Below are 6,259 nucleotides of genomic sequence, written 5' to 3' on the forward strand. Positions count from 1 at the left end.
AGAAGCCTTTGACCTGGGAGGCGGAGGTTGCCGTGGGCCAAGATGGCTCACTCACTCCAACAGTCACTAAACTCCAGCCTGGGCAACAAGAACGAAACTCCGTCTGAAAAAAAAAAAAAAAAAAACACAACCTGGCTAACACGGTGAAACCCCGTCTCTACTAAAAATACAAAAAATTAGCCGGGCGTGGTGGCGGGCGCCTGTAGTCCCAGCTACTCGGGAGGCTGAGGCAGGAGAATGGCGTGAACCTGGGAGGCGGAGCTTGCAGTGAGCCAAGATCGCGCCACTGCATTCCAGTCTGGGCGACAGAGCGAGACTCCGTCTCAAAAAAAAAAAAAAACACAAAAAACAACAAACAAAACAAAAAAACCCAACAACAAAGTACATTCATTTCATATTGTGCAATCATCACCATCAGCTATCTCTAGAATTCTGGTCTTCTTGCTAAACTGAAACTGAAATTCTGTCCCCATTAAACAATAACTTCCTGTTCCCTCCTCCCATCCCCATACCGCCAGGCCCTGGCAATTTTCTATCTATGATTTTGAAGCACTTATAGTTATAAAATTTCCCCTGAGCACTGCTTTCACTGTGTCCAGTAAATTTTGGCATGCTGTGTTTTTATTTTCATTTGTTTCTCAATATTTTCTCTATTTATTTAATTTATTTATTTATTTTGAGATGGAGTCTCACTCTGTCACCCAGGCTGGAGTGCATTGGTGTGATCTCTGCTCACTGCAGCCTCCCTCTCCTGGATTCAAGCAATTCCCTTGACTCAGCCTTCCAAGTAGCTGGGATTACAGGTGCCTGCCATTACGCCTGGCTAATTTTTGTATTTTTAGTAGAGACAGGGTTTCACAATGTTGGCCAGGCTGGTCTCAAACTCCTGACCTCAAGTGATCTGCCAACCTCGGCCTCCCAAAATGCTGGGATTGCAGGCATGAGCCACCCAGCCTGGCCTGTTTCTGAGTATTTTCTAATTTTCCTTGTGATTTCTTCTTTGATCCATTGGTTCTTTAAGAGTGTGTAAATTTCCACAAATTTGTGAATTTTCTAGTTTTCCTTTGATACTGATTTCTTTTTTTTTTTTTTAACCTCCCCATATTGATTTCTAGCCTTATCCAATTGTGCTTGGAGAAGATATTTGGTACGATCTCTTTTATTTCTTTCTTTCCTTCTTATCTCTCTCTCTCTCTTTCTTCTTTTCTTCTGTCTCTTTTTGTAGAGATAAAGTCTTGCTGTGTTGCCCAGGCTGGTCTCAAACTCCTGGGCATGAGCAATCCTCCTGCCTCAGCCTCCCAAAGTGCTGGGATTACAGGCCTGAGCCACCACGGCTGGCTGATGTCTACCTTTTAAAATCTCTTGAGGCTTAATTTGTGGCCTAACATATGGTCCATCCTGGAGGATATCCCATGTGTGCCTGAGAAGAATGTGGATGCTGTTGTTGCTGGGGAGTGTCTGTACATATGTTAGATCTGGTTGTCTTACGCTCAAGTCCTTTATTTCCTTACTTGTCTCCTGTTTGTTCTATTTATTCTTGGGAGTGGGGCATTGAAGTCTCTAACTATTATTGTGCAATTGTCTATTTCTTCCTTCAATTCTACCAATTTTTGCTTCATATGTTCTGATGGTCTGTTATTAGGTACATAAATGTTTATAATTGTTATATCTTCTTGCTGTATTGAACTTTTTATTAACATACAATGCCTCCTTTATCTCTTGTAATCTTTTGGACAAGTAATTTTTATTTTTTATTTTTTTGAGACAGGGTCTTGCTCTGTCATCCAGGCTGGAGGGCAGTGATGTGATCTCAGCTCACTGCAACCTCTGTCTCCTGGGTTCAGGTGATTCTCCTGTCTCAGCCTCCTGAGTAGCTGAGACTACCGGCGTGCACGACCATGCCTGGCTAATTTTTGTATTTTTAGTAGAGACAGGATTTCACCATATTTTTTAGGCTGGTCTCGAACTCCTGATCTCAGGCGATGCACCCGCCTTGGCCTCCCAAAGTGCTAGGATTACAGGTGTGTGTCACTGTGCCTGGCCTGGACAAGTAATTTTTCTGATATTAGTATTGCCAGCCCTCCTCTTCTTTGGTCACTATTTGCATGAAATATCTTTTTCCATCCTTTCTTTTTTTTTTTTTTGAGACAGAGTCTTGCTCTGTCGCCCAGGCTGGAGTGCAGTGGTGCAATCTCGGCTCACTGCAAGCTCCGCCTCCCGGGTTCACGCCATTCTCCTGCCTCAGCCTCTCAGAGTAGCTGGGACTACAGGCGCCCGCCACCACGCCCGGCTAATTTTTTGTATTTTTTAGTAGAGACGGGGTTTCATCGTGGTCTCGATCTCCTGACCTTGTGATCTGCCCACCTCAGCCTCCCAAAGTGCTGAGATTACAAGTGTGAGCCACCGCGCCTGGCCAAAGTGAGTTTCTTGTAGACAGCAATACAGTTGAATCATGTTCTTTAAAAAAAACAAAAAAAAAAAAGCTGGGTATGGTGGCTCATGCCTGTAATCTCAGCAGGAGGCTGAGGCGGGTGGATCACCTGAGGTCAGGAGTTCAAGACCAGCCTGACCAACATGGTGAAATCCTGTTTCTACTAAAAATACAAAAATTAACCGGGCCTGGTGGTGCATGCCTGTAGTCCCACCTACTCAGGAGGCTGAGGCAGGAGAATCGCTTGAACCTAGGAGGCAGAGGTTGCAGTGAATGGAGAACGAGCCACTGCACTCCAGCCTGGGCAACAAGAGTGAAACTCAGTCTCAAAAAAAAATTCGTTTAATTTAATTTTTTTTTTTTTTTTTTGAGACAGAGTCTCTGTCTGTTGCCCAGGCTGGAGTGCAGTGGCACAATCTCGGCTCACTGCAAGCTCCGCCTCCTGGGTTCACATCTTTCTCCTGCCTCAACCTCCTGAGTAGCTGGGACTACAGGCGCCCGCCACCACGCCCGGCTAATTTTTTTTGTATTTTTAGTAGAGACGGGGTTTCACCGTGTTAGCCAGGATGGTCTCAATCTCCTGACCTCATGATCCACCCACCTCGGCCTCCCAAAGTGCTAGGGATTACAGGCATGAGCCACCGCACCCAGCCTAAATTTTTCCTTCCCTTTTTCCTTCCTTCCTTTCTTCCTTCCTTCCTTCCTCCCTCCCTCCCTCCCTTCTTTCCTGCCTTCCTTCCCTCCTTCCCTCCCTCCCTTTCTTTCTTCTTTCTTTCCTTTTCTTTTTTTTTTTTTTTTTTTGAGACAGAGTCTCACTCTGTCACCCAGGATGGAGTGCAGTGGTGTGATCACAGCTCACTGCAGCCTTGACTTCCCAGGCTCAAGTGATCCTCCTGCCTCCGCCTCCTGAGTAGCTGAGACTACAGGCATGTGCCATCACACCTAGTGATTTTTTTCTATTTTTTGTAGTGATGGGGTCTCACTATGTTGCCTAGACTTTTTTTTCTTTTTTGAGACAGGGTCTGGCTCTGTTGCCCAAGCTGGAGGGCAATGGCACAATCTTGGCTCACTGCAACCTCCGCCTCATGGGCGCAAGCCATCCTCCCACCCCAGCCTCCCAAGTAGCTGGGACTATAGGCGCGCACACCACACCCAGCTAATTTTTAAATTTTTTGTAGAGACAGGGTTTCACCATGTTGCCCAGGCTGGTCTGGAACTCTGAAGCTCAAATGGTCCTCCTGTCTTGGTCTCCCAAAGTGCTGGGTTTACAGGTGTCAGGCATCATTATTAAAATTTGTTTGCTTAAATTTAAGAAAGGCTGGGCATGGTGGCTCACACCTGTAATCCCAGCACTTTGGGTTGCTGAGGCAGGTGGATCGCTTTTGTCCAGGGGTTTGAGACCATCTTGAGTAACACAGTGAGACACCCCACCACTCCCAACTCCCTCCCCCATCTCTACAAAAAATACAAAAATAAGTGGGAGGATCACTTGAGACCAGGAGTTCAAGATCAACCTGGGCAATGTACCAAGACCCCGCTGTCTACATACAAACAAACATAAAATTAGCTGAGTGCAGTGGCATGTGCCTGTAGTCTTAGCTACTCGGAGGAGGGTTGCTTGAGCCCAGGAGTTCAAACCATCAGTGAGCTGTAATCTTGCCACTGCACTCCAGTCTGGGCAAGAGCAAGACCCTGTCTCAAAAAAAAAAAAAAAAAAAAAAAAAATTAATGCTAGGTGCAGTGGCTCACACCTGTAATCCCAGCACTTTGGGAGGTCAACATGGGAGGATCACTTGAGGCCAGGAGTTCGAGACCAGCTTAGTCAACATAGCAAGACCCCCCCAATCTCTACTTAAAAAAAACTAGCTACGTGTGGTGGTCCACACTTGTGGTCCCAGCTACTCAGGAGGCTAAAGTGGGAGGATCACTTAAGCTCTAGAGGTCGAGGCTGCAGCGAGACATGATTGTGCCACTGCATTCTTCCAGCCTGACTGACAGAGATCCTTTCTCAAAAAAAAAAAAAAAAAAAAAGGCCAGGCACGGTGGCTCACACCTGTAATCCCACCACTTTGGAAGGCTGAGGTGGGTGGATCACGAGGGCAGGAGATCGAGACCATCCTGGCTAACACGGTGAAACCCCGTCTCTACTAAAAAATACAAAAAAATTAGCCGCGCGTGGTGGCGGGTGCCTGTAGTCCCAGCTACTCGGGAGGCTGAGGCAGGAGAATGGCGTGAACCCGGGAGGCGGAGCTTGCAGTGAGCTGAGACTGCGCCACTGCACTCCAGCCTGGGCGACAGAGCAAGACTTTGTCTCAAAACAAAACTAAACTAAGCTAAACTAAATAAAATTTAAAATTCTATTCCTCAGTCTTACTAGCCATATGTCTAGTGCTCAATAGCCACAAGTGACTCGTGGCTACATATTGAAAAGAGCAGACATAGAACATTTCCATCGTTGCAGGAAGATCTATTGGACAGCGCTGCTATAGATACCCTCATGCATGTGAGACAGCTACATGCACACGGATATCCAGGACAGCGTTGTCACAGTAGGAAGATACTGGAAGCAACCAAAATGATGATTGGGGGGTGATTAAATAAATGCAACAGATATAATTACTAGTATGTCAATTCCATGAGGTCAGGAGGTTTTGTCAATTTCATTTACTGCTGTATCTTCAGCTTCCAAAATAACGCCTGGTGCATGCTAGATAACTACATAAATATTTGTTAAATAAATATGAAGCTGATATTGAATCATCTCGTATATATATATAACTTTTTTGTAAGTTATATATATATAACTTTTATATATATATAACTTTTTTGTAAGATGGAGTCTCGCTGTGTCACCCAGACTGGAGTGCAGTGGCACGATCTCAGCTCACCGCAACCTCCGCCTCCTGGGTTCAAGAGATTCTCCTGCCTCAGCCTCTCGAGTAGCTGGAATTACAGGCATGCGCCACTGCACCTGGCTAACTTTTGTATTTTTAGTAGAGATGGGGTTTCACCATGTTGGCCAGGCTGGTCTTGAACTCCTGACCTCAAGTGATCTGCCCACCTTGGCCTCCCGAAGTGCTGGGATTACAGGTGTGAGCCACTGCACCTGGCCCAAGAAATATTTTTAATTAAAACAACATCAAGATGCCAAGTAATGCAACTAATATATGTATATGTTTGTATATGATAAATAGATGCCTTTGGAAAGTAGGGTGACCAAGTGTCCAAGTTTGCCTGAGAGTGAGGGGTTTCCCAGGATGTGGGACTTTCAGTGCCCAAACTGGGAAAGTCCCGGGCAAAACAGGATGAGTCAATTGCCCTACTGGAAATAATTTTTTTTTTTTTTTTGAGACGGAGTCTCACTCTCACCCAGGCTGGAGTGCAGTGGGACCATGTTGGCTCACTGCAACCTCCATCTCCTGGGTTCAAGCAATTCTCCTGCCTCAGCTTCCTGAGTAGCTGGGATTACAGGCGCCCACTACCACGCCCAGCTAATTTTTTTATATTTTTAGTAAAGACGGGATTTCACCATGTTGGCCAGGCTGGTCTCGAACTCCTGACCTCAGGTGATCCACCCAGCTCGGCCTCCCAAAGTGCTGGGATTACAGGCTTGAGCCACCGCGCCTGGCCTCCTGGGAAGATTTCTGAGAATCTGGTACCAATGGTTCCTATTAGAAAGGGAAAATGGCCTGGGCATGGTGGGTCACACCTGTAATCCCAGCACTTTGGGAGGCTAAGGCAGGTGGATCACTTGAGCCTGGTGGTTTGAGACCAGCCTGGGAAACATGGCAAGACCCTGTCTCTATTTTATATGAAAAGAAACGAAAA

This window comes from Nomascus leucogenys, chromosome 13 (genome assembly GCF_006542625.1).
Source record: "Nomascus leucogenys isolate Asia chromosome 13, Asia_NLE_v1, whole genome shotgun sequence".
In the NCBI taxonomy this organism is placed as follows: Eukaryota; Metazoa; Chordata; class Mammalia; order Primates; family Hylobatidae; genus Nomascus; species Nomascus leucogenys.